This window comes from Felis catus, chromosome F1, assembly GCF_018350175.1.
Source record: "Felis catus isolate Fca126 chromosome F1, F.catus_Fca126_mat1.0, whole genome shotgun sequence".
In the NCBI taxonomy this organism is placed as follows: domain Eukaryota; kingdom Metazoa; phylum Chordata; class Mammalia; order Carnivora; family Felidae; genus Felis; species Felis catus.
The window spans coordinates 50,251,206-50,273,873 of NC_058384.1; the positions used below are offsets into that span (position 1 = coordinate 50,251,206).

At 34.6% G+C, this 22,668-nt stretch overlaps 1 protein-coding gene and 1 pseudogene across 3 annotated transcripts in view; one reads left to right on the forward strand and one right to left on the reverse strand.

Annotated features, from left to right (window-relative positions):
* Positions 1-22,668, forward strand: part of BRINP3 (BMP/retinoic acid inducible neural specific 3) — a 410,843-nt gene that overhangs the window by 80,245 nt on the left and 307,930 nt on the right. The gene's annotated exons all lie outside the window — the stretch shown is intronic.
* On the reverse strand, positions 12,074-12,916 carry LOC109495738 (annotated as a pseudogene).

Here is a 22,668-nt window from a genome sequence, read left to right on the forward strand (position 1 = left end):
GTAAGGTGGTAAACCAGAACTGTGTTGATTTTTAATTGCAAGAACACCCATCTTTTGTGGGTGTGGCCCTCAGAGTTGCTGACAAAATTCAAACTGTATAATTTTTTTACTCAATAAATTGATTTGCTGCTGCTACAAAACTTGTCCTGTAATGATCAAAGAGTTTCAGTTCAAGGAACATGGCTAGTACCTTAGACTGAAATATTTTAAGATTGGCTGTAATCTGGCATCTAATTTGACCAAAAGAAAGCCTCGATAATATTCATGTGAAACCTTTGAGTTTGTACTGATCTCCCTTCACTTTAAAGGCTTTAATTAAAGTGAATTAGCTATAAAAGTAACTAAATTAATTAGTGAGTGAAACTGTTTTATCATTCTCATTTAAACTTTATTAGTTTTTGGTTTTGTTTTATTTAGATTTGGTAGAGTTTTCATGGGGCACTTTTTTTTTTTTCTAGAGGAAATTAGACAGGAGATCCTAAAGGTTTTTTGAGGAAACTCTTGGCTCATGATGACAAAACTGTTTTCAGCATATACGATGCTTGCCTATTATAAATTAACTGGATGTATATCACAGCCCGGCAGCATGTATCTCAGTTCATCTCAAAGCTGTATTGAATTATTGCAAAATAAGAGAGGAAAAAGCCAAACTAAAATGCATTGTATTTTATATCACTTGAGATTAAAATCTGATCTGTCAGGAGATTCATCCAGATAGTTCTTATTTTTGTAGTGGTGTGAAAATACAGGTCTAGCAGAAATAGTAGGATAATGTGATTTGTGTTAAGCTTATAAAGCATGGTCCATAACATATTAAAGGATAATGATGGATAGGTGACTACTCTGAAGCATCTTATATTATTCTTGCCGATTTCTCAGAAAGATGAAAGAAAGCAGCCAGTACAGCAGTTGTGCCTAAGAACTGGGAACATAAAGATTTAGTGGTAGAGCTGAGTTTAATATCAGTGCCCTATAGCCATGTCTACAGTTTTACTTCTGCAGCTGTTGTAGTATTAACAGCTAACAGTTTCACAGTACTTAAGACAACTTGGAAGTCAAATTTAAAATATGCAAATGAAGGAATGGGCAAAATCCGGCTGCCTCAACAGCCCAAATCATCAGGTATTCGTTGAATGTTCCTAGGCACGCTGTATCACCTAAGTAAAATGATGAAAAAGACACATGGATCTGGCTGATTAGTCTTCAGTCCTATTACCTGAATATATTTGGATTAATTTTGCTACTTTTTTGTCCATCTGATACAGTGACAGCAGCAAATCTAGCATGGTAAAGGATGATTGCAAATGAAATCCCCAAATCCACCTTTGGAATTCAGAAAGCTTAAACTGAAAACTAAAACAATATTGTTGCATGTTTTTGCTTTATTTCAGAGAATTATATCTGGCAATGCGTTTCCTTCAGTTTGAATTTGTTTCTCTGATTGTGTCTTGCTTGCTAATGTGACACTGCACTAATTTCTATGGTAAGCCTCCAAGCTGCATTCTCTGTGATCTTGCAGCATCATTAGAGCTCAAAACCGCTCATCGTTATTCATGCTAAGAAAGAATGTGACATGCCGATGATTCTTGGAAAATATTTTTTATTACTACCAACTAAGAATGTGGTAGTGTTAATCCTAAAATTCAGGAACTGTTGATGCAGGGCATGGATGCCCTTTTTATTTCAATAAGCCGAAGAACAATTGCTTCCTTTTTGGTTCATTTGTTTATGTTCTTGGTTTTCTGTATTAGAAATATACTAACCTAATATTACTGCAGGATTTTTAAAAGCCATGTTTATGGGATGTTATGGTTATTTTTTTTTCATGGAAACTATTCAGTTATAATTTTTAGATTAAACCGTCTTCAAAACTGGGAAACTGTAAAACTCCATCCCAGATAGTAAAACCATTGCTGTTAAAAGGGAGGACCCCCAAAAATCCAGAAAGACATTTGACTTTAATAATAATATATAAACACCACCATAAAACTATGTGTATTATTAGGTAAGACACTTAAACTTTCTGAGCCTTACTTTGCTCACCCATAAAACTGGGTTAATAATTTATCTTCTCTGGCAATCTCACCAAGCTCTTGAAGGGCTAAATGACATAATGTGTATGAAAGAGCCTTTAAAACTATAAAGTGCTTTATAAATTTAAGGTACTATTATCATTAATTGTTTTTTTACTAAAGATAGTTTTTATCCATTGGTTAATTACTTCTGTCTTGGTTGCTATGCAAATATGAGAACATTTTTAGTAATTGCCATTCTTCTCCAAGTGAAGGAAGTAAATACGTTAATAAATAACTGTGTTTTATGAAGTTGTGAGCCTCTAGAAGTTTATTAAGAAAAAATGACCACATGTTTTTAGCATGGTTCCATTTGCCCATCAAACAAAATTATTCTAGAAGTACAATATAAACTTGTATTAAATTTCAGCCCTGGGCCATGGATTTCTTCAGTGGATTCATTTTCCTTCTTTCTGTAATAACCTTTCAAAGGTGTCAGATTGTGCTCCTGGCTACACAATAGCTACTGCTATTAATTTTTGTTTGCGAAGGACTGAAGTTTGTTTTATTAGAATGATAACTTGCAAATAACAAAACCATAGAAAACAAAACTGCAGTGTAACCAGTAATTTGATTTAAAGAGCATGGACTATGGTGTTCACAGGCAGGGTTCAAGTATAATTTTACTTTTTCTTCTGCTCGGATTTGGTTGTTTGTGGTTACATGGAGTGATTATCACTATCGCCTGGAGTTTTTCTTGAGGATTAAATGAGATAAGGTAGATATGTTATCTGGCACATTGTAGAGTACAAATGACTTCAGATATATTTCACACATTCCCTTAAGAAGGTCTGCTTAAAATACACATTGCTTTCTGAGCCAAAAACTTCCCTCTTCGATTTTCACTTGGGTGTAGACATATTATACAATTACCTATGGGGATGGGGATAATGATTCAAAATCAGTATATTTAGTTATGAGAAGGATTACATTAAAGAGAATTAGTATTAAATACCAAGAGAATTTAAAGAAAGAGCTCCCAAACATGGAAGAACCTCAATACTTTTCAATTTATCTACAGAATCACCCTTTAGTTCATAATTTCCCTTAGAGAGTGCATTTCTTATTCATACTGTGATCCACTGATATGTTGATTAATTCCTCCTGCAATTATTAAATTATTCATGTACTCATGTACATGTATTTGTTCTGTGTTAGGCAGTGAAGACAATTGGCTCATCCCTGCTTATTTGATGGTGATGTTGATCTCTCTTCTCTCCACGTATGATTTTGGCAGGCATTTTAATTGCACTCATTCTGTTTTCACCCTGTTAGAAACTTAGAACCAAATGGGGGTGCTATGCAGACTTGCCTTAAGAATTCAAGTGATTCAGGGTGCCTGGGTTCCCAGTTGGTTAAATATCCGACTTTGGCTCAGGCCATGATCTTGTGGTTCATGAGTTCCAGCCCTGCGTCAGCCCCTAAAGCCTGCTTCAGATTCTGTGTTTCCCTTTCTCTCTGCCCCCCACTCCTTCTCGCTCACATTTGGTCTCTCTCTCTCTCTCTCTCTCTCAAAAATAAACATTAAAAAAAAAAAGAATTCAAGTGATTCACCCAGCACAACTTAATGGGTTAACTGAGTACCAATTTAATAAATCTTTCCCATGGAGCCAGAATACTGTAATTTGACTTACATCAAGTTAGATGATAGGCTGTTTACTTTGTTTCTTCAGGTTCACACTTGCGAGGCTAATTCAGTATTGAACAATTTTCAGATAATTTGCATGTATAATTTATTGATTCAGAACATTATGTTTTCAGGACAGTAGGAAAAATGTTTTGATAATAAAGAGAAATCTAATATTTTAAAACAATTCAAAGTAAGCGCACCTTTAAAGTCATGGCAGAAAAGTTGACCAGATCACTGTGACTAGGGTGCTTTTTTTTTTTTTTTTAGACTTCAAAATTTTTCATTTGGCCTGTTTTATAGACTGGTCAAGCTTGAACATTCAACTCTGTGTTCTGATGCGTGTAAAGCTTGATTCTGATTTTCTAGTATGTCCAGCATCAGTATGTGAACCTAGGACTCTTTCATCTGTTCTGTGAATAGACTGGATGGTTTTAATGGCAAAGCCTCCTTCTCTGGAGACACCTTCAAAGAAATTTTAGCATAGAGTCTGAAAGGATGTTTTAAAGTAAATTGGATTTCTAAAATTGATAGTTGCTATTAAGTATAAAGATAATGTAACTAATTTTAATTTATAATAAGAAGGAGCTATTACAGAACATTAACATTTGAATGTTCATGTGTTTAAAAGTCTTCCAGCTGAGGAGCATATGAATATATTTATTGCATATATTTCTATAATTTTTAAAATTGCCTATAATTTCACAAATGAAACCATAATCAACCATGTAATTTTTTTAATGTAAAAATATATTACTTCAATTTCTTTAAGTCTCTTTAGAGAAAAAAATATATACCATACATACAAATATACATACTTGCACACATGACATCAGCATCCATTTAAGAATGTTTCATGTGGATTTATTCTCAAGATTGATATTCTAGTGATTATGAAAATGTATTTTTACTATTAACTAGTATTTAGATTTTTTCATGATAGACTGGTAAGAAAAAAACATGTCTACTATAAGGATACTATGGTTTCTTTTTATTCACACCACAACACTTCTACCAGTAAATATGTAGGTTTTTTTTTCCCCTCCTACCCACCAATTTCCCATTTCTCCAGACACCATCTGGGGTCCAACCAATTTTTCATCTCTCCAGACACCATCTGGGGTCCTACAGTCCTAACAACCAAGTTAGTACAGACCCCATAGGTTAAGGGCTCAGTTCCATAAGACTGTCTCTTATTTTACATGCCAGTCACAAGTAGTGGATCCCTCAGTTACCCACGCTTGTGTCAACTTGGCTAAATATTAAGGGTTCCCATGATTCTCTTCTCAGGTTGGATACACTGCTGTAGTGGTTCTCAGAACTCCAGAAAACACTCACTTATGCTTTTCCAGATTATTATAGAGGATATGATAAAAGATACAGACGAACAGCCAGAACAAGGGAAGGTCCAAAAGGATTCCAAGCCCAGGAGCTTCTGTATTTGGTGAGTCAGGATGTGCCATCTTCCCCACATATAGATACGTTCCCCAAACCAGAAGCTCTCCGAACCTCATAGTCTATGGATTTTTATGGAGGCTTCATCACATAGGCTTGATCAACTATTAACTCAATCACCAGCCCCTCTGTCCTTCCCAGAGGGTAAAAGTGGGACTAAAAATTCCAAGGTTCTAACAAGGACTTGATTTTTCTGGTGACCAATCCTCTTCCACACGTATACCTAGTCACTTTACTACCAAAAAAAAAAAAAAAAAAATGCTCCCAGGACTCCTATGACTCAGGATATTTCAAGGGATTTAGGAACTCCATGTTAGGTACCAGAAGCAGATATCAATATATTTTTCTTACCTACTATAATTTGGTGAAATATGCCTGGACCTTCTTTTTGTTCATTGAATGAAAAGAATATTTACAGATTGAAAATATAGATGTATAGTATAATTTTAAATTATGGTTTTTAAATAGGTTACATTAAAATTAATGAAAATTTACTAAAAATATTTTTAAAGTAGAGCATTATTTTGGTGACTACATATGTATAAATGGCACATTTGATAGAAACGATTGTTTTTTTTTATTAGAGTATATTTGACTATGATTAATAGAAATATTGACTCAAAAGTGGTTCATATTCACATTAATACCTCTTAACCTTTGATGCATTTGAAAATGCCATTGATATCTTGTACAGCCCTCACATATCCGTAGACAACACTCTTAAGTTCCTGATCCAGTTGGTCTGGGATGGGACCCAGGATTCACATCTTAATTTCTCACCCGAGGCTTATCTTGCTAGCCATAGGGCACACTAAACACCTCTGGCTTAAACAAAAAGACACGTTAAACAGTCTGAACTTTGGTACACTCCAAGACATAACTGAGCCCTCAATTAGTTTGTTTATATTTCCCTTGTATTTCTCCATTCGGTGCTATACCAAAACATGTTGGATTTGTTGTGAGGTAGGCTTCCCTCAGGGCTATAATATGACTGCAGGAAGCAACTGAGGCAGAAAGCTTCCTTGTTCACCTTCAACAAAAGAGAGAGAAGGCTTCTCCCGAATCATGGAATATAAGGTCTTTTGTTAGAACTGACTGGACCACCATAAGTCAGGCACCAAACTCTGAGCAAATAAAAGTTGCCAGGGAATTATAGGATCTGCTAGACTTACGCCAGTGTCCTTGCACTAATATTACTGATAAGGGGGTTGTGATTCCCTTGACCAGCCCATACTAATCAGGGTTTATTTATGGAGTTATGGGTAAGGTTTGCTTTTCTGCGTCACAGGGGCTGCACTGAATGGGATAGACAACGTAACAAAGCAAGTGTTCTGTTATGATGGTAGAAGGAAGTGGATGGCACTGGTTGGCCACCTCTAGCAAACACTACTACTGTTTTCACATACTGACCAAGATGTGTTTATACACAAACCGATCCATAAAAAATGGCAGAAATCAGATGTGACCAATCACATCTAAGTAGTTGGTAACATAAATCTTTGACTACATGTATTATTCTTAAAATACAGAGTTTTGGGGCACCGGGGTGGCTCAGTCGGTCAAGCCTCTGACTTCGACTCAGATCATGATATCATGGTTCTTGAGTTCAAGCCCCAAGTGGGGCTCTGTGCTGACAGCTCAGAACCTGTACCCTGCTTCTGTGTCTCCCTCTCTTTCTGCCCCTCCCCCTGTCTCTCTCTCTCTCTCTCAAAACTAAACATTAAAAAATAGAGTTTTTACTAAATTAAACTTTCTTTTTTACAGTTATTTAATGCACAATATCCAGTAACATTATTTTTCTTTACATTAGCTAGTCAGTAGAATTGATTTTGCCTCTCAGCCATTTTTGAAAACCTAAAGCATTTAAAAAAAATTTTTTTTACATTTATTTATTTTTGAGAGACAGAGAGAGAGAGAGAGAGCATGAGGAGGGGTGGGGGCGGGCAGAGAGAGAGGGAGACACAGAATCAGAAGTAAGCTCCAGGCTCCTAGCTGTCAGCACAGAGCCCGAAGCAGGGCTCGAACCTATGAACCATGAGATCTTGACCTTGAGCCAAAGTCAGAGGCTCAACCAACCGAGCCACCCAGGCTCCCTGAAAACCAAAAGCATTTTTAATTTTTTTAAATGTTATTTATTTTGAGAGAGACAGAGACAGAGACAGAGAGAGCACAAGTGGGAGGGAGGGGCAGAGGGAGAGAGAAAGAATCTCAAGCAGGCTCCATGCTCAGTGCGGAGGCCAACGTGGGACTCTATCCCACAACTCTGGGATCATGATCTGAACTGAAATCAAGAGTCAGAGGCTTAACCAACTGAGTGACCCAGGCTCCACAAAAACCTAAAACATTTTGAGGTTGTTCTGTGTTCTTTCAAAATTAAGTCATATGATTTATTTATACTCCTCTTAAAACAAAATGAAGTACAACAACATATACTCTAACAAATTAGTTTCAGGCTTAGAGCATAATGATTCTCTATTTGTGTATATTGCAAAATGGTCACCATAGTAAGTCTAGTCAACATCTATCACTACATAGCTATAAATTGTTTTTTCATATGATGAGAATATTTAAGATTGGACTCCAGATATATAAAACAGTATTATTAACTGTAGTTAATACATTACATCTTCAGGAGTTATTTTATAACTAGAAGTGTTATAGCTTTTGACCACTTATGCCTAATTTGCCTATGCCCCTCTCCACCCCCACCTATGGCAACCACTAATTTATTCTTTGTACTGAGGAGCTCAGTTTTGTTTTTTTGTTTTGTTTTTGTTTTTGTTTTGTTTTTTTTTAGATTCCACATATAAGTGTATTTGTCTTTCTCTCTCTGATGTATTTAACTTAATGTAATGCCCTTGAGGTCCATTCATGTTGTCACAAATGGCAAGACTTCAGGGCACCTGGCTGGCTCTGTGGGTTAAGCGTCCCACTCTTGATTTGGCTCAGATCATGATCTCACAGTCCTGAGTTTGAGCTCCATGTTGGGCTTCACGTTGAGTGTGGAGTTAGCTTGGGATTCTCTCTCTCCCTCTCTCCTTCTGCCCCTTCCCACTCATGTGTGCGCTTTTTCTCTCAAAATTAATAAATAAACATTAAAAAAACCCCACAAATGTTGGGGCATCTAGGTGGCTCAGTCAGTTAAGCATCTAACTTTGGCTCAGGTCATAATCTTGTGGTTCATGAGTTCAGCCCTCAAGTCAGGTTCTGTGCTGATAGCTCAGAGCTAGGAACCTGCTTTGGATTCTGGGTCTCCCTCTCTGTCTGCTCCTCCCCCACTCACACTCTGCCTCTCTCTCTCAAAAATAAATAAATGTTGAAAAATTAAAAACAAAAACAAATATCAAGATTTCATTATTTTCTATAGCCAAATAATACATCATTATATGTATATATATATATATATGTATACATATATCATTATTATATGTGTGTGTGTGTGTGTGTATATATATATATATATATTACATTATATTAATTTATCCATTCATCCATTGGTAAATGCTTAGGCTGTTTCCATGCCGTGGCTATATGTAAATAATGCTATAATGAACATGAAGGTACATATACCTTTTTGAATTAATGTTTTCGTTTTCTTCAGATAAAACTTGGAGGTGAAATTGCTGGATCATGTGGTGGTTCCATTTTTACTGTTTTGTTTTTTTTTAATTTTTTTTTCAACGTTTTTTATTTATTTTTGGGACAGAGAGAGACAGAGCATGAACGGGGGAGGGGCAGAGAGAGAGGGAGACACAGAATCGGAAGCAGGCTCCAGGCTCTGAGCCATCAGCCCAGAGCCCGACGCGGGGCTTGAATTCACGGACCACGAGATCGTGACCTGGCTGAAGTCGGACGCTTAACCGACTGCGCCACCCAGGCGCCCCACCATTTTTACTGTTTTGAGGAATCTCCGTACTGTTTTCCACAGTGGTTGCACCAATTTACATTTCCACCAATAGTGCACAAATGTTACCTTTTTTCCACATCTGCACCAACAATTGTTATTTCTTTTTTATAATAACCATTCTTAACAGGTGCAAGGTGATATCTCATTGTGGTTTTGATTTGTGTTTTTCTGATGGTCAATGCTGTTGAGAAACTTGTTATGTGCTTATTGGCTATCTATATATCTTCTTTGGGGAAATGTCTATTTAGATCCTATGTCCATTTTTTATTATTTATTTTTATAAGTTTTATTTAATTTTGAGAGAGAGTGTGTATAAGTGGGGGAGAGGCAGAGACAGAGGAGGACAGGATCCCAGGTGAGATCTGTGCTGATAGCAGTGAGCCCAATGTGGGGCTTGAACTCATAAACCATAAATTCATGACCTGAGCCAAAGCTGAACACTAAACAGACTGATCCACTCAGGTGTCCCAAGATCCTCTGACCATTTATTAATTTATTGATCATTTGATTTTTGTTTGTTGCTATTGAATTGTATGAATTCTTCATATATTTTGGAAATTAGTCTATTATCAAACATATGATTTGCAAAAGTTTTCTCTGATTCAGTCAGTTGTCTTTTTATTTGGTTGATGGTTTCCTTTGCTATGCAGAAACTTTTTAGATTGATATATACCACCTGCTTATTTTTCCTTTTGTTATCTTTGCTTTTGGTGTCAAACTCAACCATTGCCAAGGCTGAAAGCAAGGAACTTACTACTATTTTTTTTCTTATGAGTTCTATGGTTTAGGTTTTACATTCAAGTCTTTATTCAGTTGTGAGCTAATTTTTGTGTATGGTGTAAAGTAGTGTTTGGTTTCATTCTTTTGCATGTAACTTTCCAGATTTTCCAACTCCATTTGTTGAAGAAACTGTCCTTTCCTTATTTTTGGTCCTTTGTCATAAATTAATTGACCATATGTGAATGGGTTTATTTATGAGCTCTCCATTCTGTTCCATTGATTATGTTTCTGTTTTTATGCCAATTTTGTATGGTGTTGGTTACTATAGTTTTGTAATATAGTTTGAAATCAAGGATTGTGATACCTCTAGTTTTTTTCTTCTTATTTTTTTAATGTTTATTTATTTATTTTGAGAGAGAGAGAGAGAGAGAAAGAGAGAGAGAGAAAAAGCAGAGAGAGAGGGAGAGAGAAAATCCCAAGCACGCTCTATACTGTTAGCACATGGCCCCATGTGGGGCTCAATCCCATGAATGGTGAGATCATGACCTGAGCTGATCAAGAGTCAGATGCGTAACTGACTGCACCACCCAGGAGCCCCTGTTCTTAAGATTGCATTGGCAATTCAAGGTGTTTTGTGTTTCCATACAAATTTTAGGATTGTTTATTCTAGTCTTATGAGAAATGATGTTGGAATTTTGACAGAGATTAGTTCAATCTGTAAATTGCTTTGGGTAGCATGAACATTTTAACAATATTAATTCTTCCAGTTCATGAACATGGGTTATCTTTGCACTTATCTGTAGCTTTTTCAATTTCTTTCCTTAATGTCGTAGTTTTCAGTGTGAAGGTCTTTCACCTCCTTGGTTAAATTTATTCTTAGACATCTTATTCTTTTTGATGCAATTATAAATGGGGTTGCTTTCTTAATTTCTCTAATAGTTCGTTATTAGTATATAGAAATACAATGGGATTTTGTATATTGATTTTGTATCCTGAAAATTTCTGAGTTCATAAACTAGTGCTAACAGGTTTCGAGATTGAGTGTTAGTATTTGAGATTGTCTTGTGATCTTTCAAAATTAAATTATATGACATTTATACTTCTAATTTAACCTACATGAATTGTCATTATTTAAAATCTGCGATAATCTCTGTTATCTTTTTCAGATATGATATTCTATGAATCTCTAATGCCTGATAAATGGAGATGTGTTACAAATTCAAATAGACAAAATATTTTTTAGTTTTCTTCTATGTCACACGATATTTTAGTCAAATACTTACATGGATTTGAAATGTCTTCACCTGTGGTATCTTACATCTTGACCATTTAGGATTTAGATGTTGACCCTTCTGGGAAATCCACAAATGTTTTTTATGTGATAATGAAATAGAAATAGAAATATAGAAATAGAAATAGAAATAGAAATAGTGTAAAAAAGAAAAAAAAAAGAAAAGAAGACTAGTAGTGTTTGATATAAGGAGCAGTAGATTGGAAGTGATCAGACCACTATCATCAGGATGAATGTATTTATGCTCTCCACTTAAATAAATTTGAGACTCAGTATATTCATCTTTAAGATAGGGAACAGCTGAATATAGGTGACCCAGACATGCTTTAGCAGTTTTAAAAGTGAATGACCCTAATTGTGACTTGTTCTTGATCCCAAAGAATCTAGTAGAGTGAACATCTGATTAGATAGACAGTCCAGGAGAAGAGGTTTTTACAGTCAGAGAATCTTTAAGAATCATCTTTCTAAGTAGAAACAGTCTCTGTTTGTGTTTGTACATCGTATTCAACATAGGGAAATACTATGTGATATATGCTTCTTTTTCTGTTCCACTTGTACCTATATATACCAGTAGACTAGTAATGAACAGAAGAGCACAATATACCTATTTAAATTTTTCTGTCTGTGAAACCCCTGGGAAATTTTAAATGAGAACTATTTATTGTACTTTATAAAGCTATACTTCAATTTCATGCCCAAGTAGTGTCACTTTCATTTTTAGCTGGAAGCCATTGTAACCTGATGAAGAGACACATGGGATCACAAATTAGCTCCCTTGAGAAGATTTCTATTTTTAGTCAGGGACTTTAGTAACTCAGAACACACACACACACACACACACACACACACACACACGCACACAGAATTTTTGGAAGTATTGCTATCTTTCCTTTCTACAGGCACTACTGGGTTTTTGTTGTTGTTGTTTGTTTATTTGTTTGTTTTGTTGTTGTTTCTTTGGAAGAATAGATATTTGTTGTTCAGGAAACTGTGTGTTTTTAATTAAATATATTTAATATTTAATATATTCAGTCAATTATCTTTTTTTTTGGTTGTCAACATTGAAGTATTTTTCTTTGTAGTTCTTAACTAGCTGGGCATTCCCCTGCACCATTATTGATGTCATCTATGATATCATGAGGGTGGTGGCCATCAACATTGTAGCCCACAGATTGGGCAGTCCCCAGGATCTCTTTTATGGTTCCAGAGAGTTCTCTGGCTAAAGATCGGTGCTGCATCTGTCAGGCAATGTTGAAAATCTCATCAAAAGTGATATGTCCACGGTGCTTAATGTCTGAATGGTCAGTTTCAAAGTAATTCTCGGACGCTTCCAATCACCAGTTGTCTTCGCAATGCCATCACCATCCTTTTTTGTAGACAGACCCAGAGGGCCAATCTTTGGGGCCAGGGCAGAAAAGGTACTGACTCACCCACAGTGCACCTCAAGTATACAACTTGGATTTCATTGGGGTTGAACTTAGGTGGCATGGTGGAGGCAACTGGTGTCAGATGAACCTAGATTCAGGAAGACCAAAGACATTCACCCCTTTGCCTCTTCTGAGCTGAAAGCCATAAAATTAGTCATCTTAATTCACATGTATCTAGCATGTCTTAAGAGTGTTTCAGAATTTAGCTTGTAGCTGAAGTGTTCCTTCTGCTATTTTCACAAGACATATAAATTAGGACAAATTCCTGTCCACAAAAAATTTTAATCTCTAGAAGAAACAGATGTAAAAACAGACATTAACACCGAAACCTGCCCAGTGATGACATATGATTACTTTTTATTTTATTATTATTTTTAGTTTTTAAACTTGTCAAATTTGAATATAGTTGATACACGATGTTCCATTTGTTTCAGGTGTACAACGTAGTGATCCATCTTCTCTCTATGCTATGCTGTGCTCACCACAAGTATAGCTACTCTCTGCCACCATACAACACTATTATAATATCATTGACTGTATTCCCTATGCTGTGCCTTTCATTTCTTTGACTTATTCGTTCCATAACTGGAAGCCTGTATCTCACACTCCCCTTCACTCATTTTGCCCATCCCCTCACTCCCCTTCCCTCTGGCAAACACTAGTATGTTCTCTGTATTTATAGATCTGATTCTGCTTTTTGTTTATTTATTTATTTGTTTTATCAGGTTCCATATATAAGTGAAGCCATATGATATTTGTTTTCTCGTTCCAACTTACTTCACTTAGCATTATATACTCTCAGCCCATCCATGTTGTTGCAGTTTTCAAGATCTCCTTTTTTATGGCCATGTAATAATATATATATAATATCTTCTTTATCCATTTATCTATCATTGAGAATTTGGAATGCTTGTATATCTTTGCTGTTGTAAACAATGCTCCAGTAAACATAGGTGTGAATATATCTTTTTGAATTACTGTTTTTGTTTTTTGGGAGTAAATATCCAGTGGTGGAATTGCTGGGTCAAGTGTATTTTTGTTTTTAATTTTTTTGAGAAAACTTCGAACTGTTTTCAACAGTGGCTGTACCAATTTATGTTATCACCAGTGGTGCACAAAGATTCCTTTTTCTCCATATCCTGGAAACACTTGATACTTCATGTCTTTTTGATTTTATCCATTTGGATAAAATGATGATGATCTCTTATTGTGGTTTTGATTTGCATTTTTCTGATGATTGGTGACAGTTAGCATGTTTTCATGGCCACGAGTACTCTTTATAAGAGACATATCTGACTGGAAAGAGGTGGATGATGAAGTCTTCTTGAAAGAGTTTAGTTTTAAAGTAGGTAAATTTTTTGCTAAGTGACAATGGTGGAGGACTTGGCAGCAGAGGTATACTAGGGAGAAGGAGACAACATCCTATTTTGTGCTCATCGTAATTTCCTCACCAGTTATTGCAATGTTAATAATATCTACCTCATAAATGTTATAAAATTAGAATACAATGTAAGTATAAAACACTGTGCTTAACATTTGGTAGGTGTCCAATAATTGTGAACTATTTTTCCATTTGTACTTAACTATATTTCAGACGATTAATAGAAAAATGTTCTTTTAACTAAAATTATGTTGCTTAGTTAGCTTCTTTGCTAACATAAATTGGATCTCTCTCTCTCTCCCTCACTCTCTCTCTCCCTGTTTCTATCTCAGAAATGAGATTTTAAACCAAAAGAGTTAAATCCTTAACTCAAGCAATGAATGAAACAACTACTAACTTAATTCTCTCACATACAAAGGTTTATATAAGAAAAGACATTCTCAAATTCTGGTTTATCTAAAAATTGCTTGTGTTTGTTTTAGTGCAGATTCCTCAGCCTTGAGGAGTCTGTTTTTTGTAGGCCTTGTCTACAACCTAAGAATGTGGATTTTTAGTAAGTACTACAGGGGATTCTGGTGCAGGTGTTCAAAGGGTAAAACTTGTAGAGAAATATAATTCATGGATTTTGTCTCATTTTTAGCACAAAGTACTGCATCAATCTGCAGACTGTCTAGCATAGAGTGTTTCATGGATCATATTCAATACAAAAATAGGCTAGAAACTAGACTTTTTAGATTCACTTGATCCAGATTTATACAAGGTGCATTCATTATTTTTTTCCAACATCATACTTCGTACAAGAGGTAGTCATGTGTAAGAAGTAACCCCCTTGTGAAATTAGGTTATCTTTTCCGCCACCCATATCTTTGAGTCACCACACCAATTCATTTAAATGTTCAAAGTAGACTCTATGTAAATCAACTGTCTACTTTCTGTTAATCATATATGGATGGTCAGTGAGGGTTTTAAAGCTAATGCTTTCTCTCCTTTATAAACATACATGTGATCCTTCACACTCTTGATCTCTAAAGAAAATTGCACAGCCTCTCTGTGCTCAAGACATGAACTAATATTAATGTGAACTTAAGTGGAACATTAAAGGAAAACTTGTCTATCCTCCAAAATTTTTCACAAAGAAAAAAAATACATGACTTTTGGGTTCTTTGAATTTATGTGATATTTTGAAAACTGTAGTTTGATAGGAATCTTTCAAAATCAAATCAAATTTTGTTTTTGTGGCTTAAAAAATACTTATTTTAACATGTGTTCCAAGTAAATTTACTTTAAAAAATATAATCTGCACTGAACAGGATATTAATCCCATACTATAGTGTCATTTAGGCAAAATTTGACAGACTCATATATTAATTTTCTTTTTTGGTAAAAGGTTGTAAAAATCATCTCCTACATAAAAAATGATTGAGAAAATATAATAAATTATTTTTGGTGTAGTAATATTCAATATTAAAATAGTATTTACCTCTTCCTTTTCATGAGATAATTTTCTTAGTAAATTGTGGGGAGAATTTTTTTTTTAACATTTATTTATTTTTGAGACAGAGAGAGACAGAGCATGAATGGGGAAGAGGCAGAGAGAGAAGGAGACACAGAATCGGAAGCAGGCTCCAGGCTCTGAGCCATCAGCCCAGAGCCTGACGCGGGGCTCGAACTCACAGACCGCGAGATCGTGACCTGGCTGAAGTTGGACACTTAACCGACTGCGCCACCCAGGCGCCCCATGTGGGGAGAATTTTAATAATTAAATTCAGATAACTAAATTACACACCTAGATAATTAATGAAAGCCTAAAATTCAACTTTTGTGTTCAAACTCCAGATATTCAGTTGGGTTCCAAACTTGCTGACTCAGGGAATACAAAATTTAGATCATAATTAGATTAGATAGTTTCACTATATTTTCAGTGTGGAGAGAATTAGGATATGGCGTGAAGGAAGTAAAACATGGCAAACTCATTGTTTCCAGTCCACAAGGTGGCAGTAAATAAGGGTGAGGTAGATAAGTCCAATGCCTGAGTCCAAATGTATGGGGAAGTGGGGAAGGAGAGAGTTAGAAATTCTGGAAAGTTAAAGAACAGCAGGCATAGTGACATCCTTCACTGCTTATTGGGGAAGGCTGGAAGCCTGTCAAAGAACAATTCCAAAATGACATGGGTGTCTTGGTGATAGTAGAACATGGCTAGAGGGATGAACCTGGGCACCATTCTTGGTTCCCCATGGCTTGCAAGTGGTTTGCAAGGGACCACAAATAACACTTGCCCTGTTAATGGGCTGCAGATGGGTGAGAAGTGGAGTGGCAGAAGATCAGAATCAAATGAAAAATCCAAAGTAGATCTCAGCTTTGAGTCCAAAGGTAAGAGGTAAGGACCATGTTCTCCAAGGAAAAGTCCTAAGACCAACTGAGTATTAGTTCATAGGAGCAAACACAGCAGCTACTGCATATTGAACCTCCATGTATCCTCTAACTCCACATGGTTATTAAAGGTCACACATCCCCTTTGTTTTGAAGGGGGTTAAAGAAAAGAGAAATGTGAAAGCTTTATGCCTACAGAATCAGGAGATATACCTAAAGGGGAATGTTTAAATACTGAAAAGGACTATATATTATATCATATATAACTCAATTATATGTTACAAATAATATATATTTCTTAAGTGTTAATTTGACATATTTTGTCAATGCTTACTGGGTGCAATGACTAAGCATTGGGATAAAAACTATGGTGTATTAATTGAAATATATCAGAAAAACTGGATAAAGTATTTAATAGTTTTAATAGAGAATTAGATTGTGTAAAAAGCATCATTAAATGGAAAGTTTATTTTCTCTGTTGAAATTATTTTTTCCTTCTCTTAGCCTTGCTTATGAAACTGCTATTTTCAACCCATATGACCAATAGAAGACTCTCAGAACGTTTTTACTTCTATTAAGCAACTGGATTTAGAAAAATTTACACATAGATGAGGCCACACCTCTTCTTATTCTCAGTGATAACCTGATAAAACCATGTATTTAGAGGAGGAAATCAAAATATTAATTTTTACTCATGGTAGCACATAGCAATTTCTGGCAAAATGATAGGAAAAATAAATAAATGCTTCTAAGCCATTGATAGATAAGAACACTGTAAACATCACAATATGCTTTGATTTAATGAGATCTTGTCCACTAAAATCACTATGTACAAGATTTCTTCAGTGGTTTTACTAAATCTCTGCTTTAAAAGTAACACATTCTAAACATACTGCAAAGACATCTCTTTGAAATAGTGTAATTCTGCATTCTTTCAGGTATCTTCCCCTTTCCAAAAGGAGAAAGACTTTTCATGGCTGGCCTGTCTATTATCCCATCATTTAACTCTGACTTAGATGTATGTCCATAGAATATATTGTCCAAGTATGCGAATCTTGGTATAAAATAAATATTTAAGTAAACATAGTTTATATCAAACTTTATATATTATAGTGAACACAGAATATAATATTTGAAAAAAGAAATAACAGATAACAAAGTACAGTTTCTTCTTACTTTTAATTAAAATGTGTTTCTTAATTTTCTTTGCTATGTTTTAGTTTTAATATCTTTGTCTATAGTAAGAGACCTATGATACTTTAACTACCTAATTTAAGAGAATAAATCCCCTCAGATTACTATTTGAAATATCCTGATTAAAGAAACCAGCATAGTTTGCAATAATATGAATTTAGAGATTTTGCTTTTTTTGGCATATGCACATGCATATTCTCTATAGAAAAGAGAATTAGTCATTTGAAAAAGAGTACAAGGAACCTATTGTCAGCTGAATCAGTGTTACAGGAAATAATGACATTTTAATTGTGCTACTCTGTTTAAAAAACCCATTTTTATTAAAAAAGGAAATTATATTTTGTTCTGAGGACTCATTAAATACTCCATAATAATGAGACTAAATAATCATAAGTAAAGAGAGAGGGAAATATTTTAAACTATTATAAAATGTTATAGAAGTGAAAGGTTTGGCACTTTTTAAAATCATGTGCATGTATCCTGGCTTAATTTGTTTCTTTGAATCAAGCACTAAATTATGATGAGCAATTTACCTACAATACTTCACTTACCTAAATGATGAGAGATTCAAAATACAACAGAATTAATGTTAAATATTTTGTATGGATTAAGCTTGAGTTAAAGAATAAAACACTGGCTACTTAGTATATTCTCAAGCAAAATAGTAATTTTAATGCAGAGGGAAATTTTAAAATAAAATACTTAAATGTATTTTCTCTACTTATTCCCTATTCCCTTGGCTTAGCTTTAGGGCATGTGGAAACATTAAAATACTTCTTAAAACTGAAATTCTGCAGTGAGTGCACAAAACTAGCCATAACATTCATTTTAGCATAATCAAATGCAAATTCTAGCAACCATTTTCAGAGTAATACATGCACTCAAGGTTTTTCAACATGCTTTTAGATTTAATAGTTCTGAGATGTGAGCTATATATAAGAAAATTAATCTAAAGTATATTTTGAATTCCTCCTTTAAGTACATGATTTTACTAGATAATTAGGAGGGAATACAGAAGGATGTGATTTTATATGTCTTAGGTTTTCTTAATGTCTATTGCTTTATTAAAAAAATATATATATGTATGTATTAAGAGCCTGCAGCTTTCCATGCATTGTCCTTATATGAATTGAAGAAATGAACTTCATACATACCTTCTTTTTTTTAAGTTTATTTTTATTTATTTTGAAAGAGAGAGAGCAAGCAGAGGAGGGGTAGAGAGAGGGAGACAGAATCCCAAGCAGGCTTCACGCTGTCCGTGAAGCCCAATGTGGGGCTCAAACTCATGAATCTTGAGATTAAGACCTGAGCCAGAATCAAGAGTCAGATGCTTAACTGACTGAGCCACCCAGGCACCCCGATATATATTTTCTATCATATACTGTTTGCATATTTGATGAAAAGTATATTGATGTATTAGCAAGGTTTCATTCTGAAGTTGCTAAAAGAATAAACATCTCATGCTTATTCATACGTGCTACTGTGGTTCCCTTTCTCCCCAGGGAGGGCTCTCTTTCCCATCAAACCTGGTCTCACACTTGTATCCTTCTTAGAATTGCACCAAAGTCAGAAAGCCATTATCAATCAATCAGTCAATAGCTTAAGTTGGTATCAATAATGCCTATCCCTACCTTGATTTTAAGAGAACTCTGTAGCAGTCTTAATCACATTTACTGGTCCTTTGACACACACTGTACTATATATGAATATGCATATAAATACATACATATGCATACATATGAATGTGTTTAACCTATTTAATGCATATAAAATGTTTTAGAGTCTCCCAGTTAATGTTTGAGTAAATATTATAAATAAAACAAAATTAGAATCATGTACTAAATACAATATTACCCTAATAGTATAATTAAAGAAGTTTCAGCTATTGAAAAGTCTACTTAGATCTTAACAAAATACTGTTCACACTGATAGTCCTTTATTTAGACATATTCCATTTCTAATCTTGTGATCTCAGCCTGCTCATAACTATAAACAATGTATAACAAAACTATAGTAAGAAACTCAAAATAATTAAATGTAACACAAGCATTTTGTTACATTAACAGCATTTCCAAGACAATGCAAACAATTTAAAAGTCATAAAACTTAGGTCAAAGAAGTTCTAATTACTTTGTTTTCCTGATCCCCAAATTCTGTTCTTTCCTTTTTTTTCTTTTTGCTTTGAGAAATGAGATTTTTTTCCCCTACAATATACCCAGTCTCTCTCTCTCTCTCTCTCTCTCTCTCTCTCTCTCTCTCTCTCTCTCTATGTATATATGTGTGTGTGTGTGTGTGTGTGTGTGTATCTATATATAGATATAGTCTATATATCTATACCCAATATAGAATAGCAGTGGAACTGGGTATAGGTTTGGATCTATTGGAGATGGAGTTTTTAAGTTTTTAATTCTTACTGTGACTAACAAAATATCAAAAATATGAAGCACAAAGTGAATGTAAGGTATTACAAGTTGGGGTTATCTTACTTTTCTTTCAAGAAACGTTTATATTGGGAAGGAACAAAAGTGAGCTTTTCAGGGAAATCATTGTAAACATGTGCTGCCCTTACCTGCACCGTAGCAATATAATGCATTATGGGCAAGAGAGGCAATCTGAGAATTCCAATTATACCACTTGGGAGCTGCGTAAACTTAATCAAGTTACCCCACCTTTTTTTAATCTCAGCTTTTTTCCATCAGTAAATTGGGAATTATAATAGTATCTACTTCACAGATTGGTTGTGAGAAGTGACATAAATTCCGTGTATACAACTTAGTTCCTGGTCTTTAGTAAGGGGACTGAACATTTTAGACAACATTATCATCATCATCATCATCATCATCATCATCATCATCTGTACCATTGCAATTATTAGGATTGTCCAGTTTGGCAATATTTGTTGAGTTTTATTACTTTAATCTCATGTTTATATTATGAAAGTGTGCAGATGACAATATAATTTTAAAGCCACTGTAAGAGGAGTATTAATCATCTGGCACCAAAACATGTTTGAAACTAATCTCCAGAAGATTCTTTTTAATTACAAAGTTTAGGGTGTTTGACCAAGCTAATCTCTTATTCCATTTTTAACTTCATACCATCTGCTGTGCTAACCAAGTAAAATGGCAATGCATTGAAGATTAGGGTGATGCACACATTACCATCTAGTGAAATATTGTAAAACTGAAGAGGACAGATTCTGAAAATTAATTAGTAGTGTCTGTCCTACTTCAAGTATGGACTGTAAAGTGATAAAGTTAACTGTCTTTAATCCTTAAGGTGATGAAGGCAGGCATGTTTTGGTCTCTATCATTGACCCTAAGAATTTGGCAAACCCTGTTCTGATGTTAGCATCAGTAGATTAAATTTAATTTATAGTGTGGTTACAGCTCAATCATATCCTACCTATGAATCACCACAGGAAGCCTTAGTTCCTGGAAGAAAGTGTCTAAAAAGAACATTTCTATTTCTTATACTCTCTAAGAAATCTATACGATTTTTTTTAAGTCAATTTACTCTTTTCATGTTTCTATTTAAATAGAGCTATTTTAAAATATATTGTTCTATATAATATATAATTGTTGTTTGTTTTCTAATGGCTAATCGAAGACTAGCTATTTATCACGATAACAAGTTGCTATCCTAGATCTGTCAACATAATATACATGCTTTTTCTAATTCAAATTCAAATGCTAATCATACCAAGTATGGAGTAGCAAATATATATCAGCAAATGGAATACAACATATAGTTTACTAGGTATCTATTTTGAGACACTACTGTGAGGCCGTGTGAAGTTTTAGAAATGAATAATCCATATCCCCTTCCTTCCAAAAGCTCATTCAAGAAGTCTTTCTCATTTCTACAGGGACATTTTCATCAGTGTTTAAACAAACTGTTATCACCTCTATATCAATTAACAACAAAAACAACAAATGACTCTATCAACCCATGACTGCCTATTTCTCTGCACTTTTGAACAGTAAAAGTCATCAAAAGCAATTTATATACATTTTATTGCCAATATTGCTTCCATTTTCCCTGCGTCCATCCCAGTTAGGGTTTGACTTAACACACTCACACCATTGAGCAATCTTACCGACTTCGCCAGGAATTCCCATGTTCCGAAAATCAATGGTCAGTTGACCATTTCAGTTACAACTTTTTTCCATTTACTGAAGCGTTATTAATGCTTCAGAGAGAAGCAAATGATCAAAAGTGCCAAATGATATGATTCAAGCTCACGATCTTTTTTTCCCAAAAGAGAGGAAAATATCTCTTCCAATTCATAAAATAGAGTCCTTCACATCAATATGATTGGGTCAAATTAAGTCTTACGTTGTTTCCCTTGATAATGGTCATTTTGACATGTTGACCACTTAAACCTTCATTCTTAAGCCAGTTATTTGTAAAGCAATATAATGGTGTCTGTTTATCAAAATCTATTCTTGTGAGTAGGAAAATATATATATATTTTTATATTTATGAGCCATATGATATACGATTGGATATTTGATCAAAATTAGAATTGTGGAGGAGCCTGGGTGGCTCAGTTAGTTGAGGGTCTTGGTTTGTGTTCAGGTCATGATCTCATGGTTCGTGAGCTCAAGCCCTGTGTTGGGCTCCATGCTGACAGTGCAGAGCCTGCTTGGAATTCTCTCTCTCTCGTTGGCCCTCTGCCTCACTCTCTGAAAATAAATAAATACACTTAAAAAAATTAGGATTTTATTAGGAAGAAAACATGGGGGAATAAAGGGAATGGAAAATAGGAAGTGATCACTACAAGCAGTTTTAAATTAATTTTTGCTTTTTTAAGGTGAGGATTGTATCGTGTATAAAGATGTCAAACTTGGCTACTCATACAAACGTATAGCATATAAAAATATAATGAAATACTTATTACAATATTACATGTTATCATATTTTTCTCTTTATTTTGTGCAAAAAGTAATTTTGCCTGGTACACAGTGTTCTTTTAGTCTCAAATATTCTTCTAGGCCCGCTTTGCCTTATTTCTACTTTATACATTAACACATTCATTCATTATTTGTTCAAGCATTCATTAAGCATCAACTACTGTGCTAGTACCTTCCTAAATTCAATAAATAAGCTAAAGCCTCCATAGAAACTTTAATTCAGGAAAGTCTTTCCTACCATCTCCTGGGCATATAAGCTTATAACATTCTGTATATATTCATAGCACTGTTGCATGATTGCGATTTTT